Raw genomic sequence first — 1,314 nt, 5'->3', positions numbered from 1 at the left:
GGAAACCCAAGGAAGCTTTGCTATGAGTCGAAATTGACTCGACAGCAGTGAGTTTTTTTTTTTTTTTTTTAATGACAGCTGGAACTCAATAGGACTGCCTTGGTTTCCTGGGTCTCATAAGTTTTCCACCTTTGACAGGGTGCAGTCTATCTATCTATATTAGGTTATATATACACACACATAGATATGCAGACATACTCTGGAGATATTGCAGGTTCTGTTCCAGACCACTGCAGTAAAGTAATATTGCAGAAAAGAAAATAACATGAATTATTTGGTTTCCCAGTGCATATAAAAGTTATGCAATAGCTTGTGCAATAGCATTATGAAAAAATTAGAAATATTGTGAGAACTACCAAAATGTGACACAGAGACATGAAGTGAGCACATGTTGGTGGAAAAATGGTACAAACAGATTTGCTCCATGCAGAGTTGACACAAACCTTCAGTTTGTAAAACAACATCTGCAAAGAGCAATAAAGTGAAGCATAATACAAGGTATACCTGTACACACACACATACTTACAAATATTATATTCACAGCTCATTGTTTTTAATGTATAATCCTCCTAATAGGGGAATTTTCCTACATCACCTATGGTAGTTAGGTTTGTGTGTTAACTTGGCTGGGCCTGGTTGAGTAGCTGGGCAGCTGAATGTAGTTATTCCCCATGGTGAGACTGGTAATTAACTCCATGGTGGAATCTACTAGAACAGCTGAGTAGCTGCTTGGGTGTGTGGTCTGCTTCCCACATATAAGAAACAGTTTTGGGAATTGTCTCTAGTTGATGGCATGCTGGAACCCTGCGTATAGCCAAGTCATTGTTCAGCAGCGTGCCATGCTCTGCTGATCTTGGGACTTTTAATGGACTTGAATTAATGGACTACCATGTGGTTTGGCAATATTGGTACTATGCCTTGTTACTTGTCAACCTTGGGCTTGGCCAGCCTCAGCAGCCAGCAGCTGTCTGACTGAAGAAAAGCCTCCAGCTTTAGGGGGCCAGGAGCAGGAGGCAGAGCTGAAGCCCAAGGTTGAAGGGTTTTCACCCAGCCCCTAGAGCCTGGCATTTTGAACTTAGACTTAAAGCCTCCAAACTCCTGTTTGTTCAAGCCATCTCATTTGTGGTCTATTCCTGTCGGCGCGGCACTAGGTCACCAGGACATCACCATAGTACCAATTTAACATTGTTTAAACCCAGTGGGTGTAGTGGGTAAGGCATTAGTCTGCTAACTAGAAGGTTGGTAGTTCAAACCCACCAGCCAGTCTGCAGAAGGAAGACTGGGCAATCTACTTCTGTAAAGATTTACCACCTC

Source organism: Orycteropus afer, unplaced genomic scaffold, assembly GCF_000298275.1.
Source record: "Orycteropus afer afer isolate SDZICR_OR568_19922 unplaced genomic scaffold, OryAfe1.0 scaffold00099, whole genome shotgun sequence".
NCBI classification, from domain to species: domain Eukaryota; kingdom Metazoa; phylum Chordata; class Mammalia; order Tubulidentata; family Orycteropodidae; genus Orycteropus; species Orycteropus afer.
Note: the sequence above shows the minus strand (reverse complement) of the source record.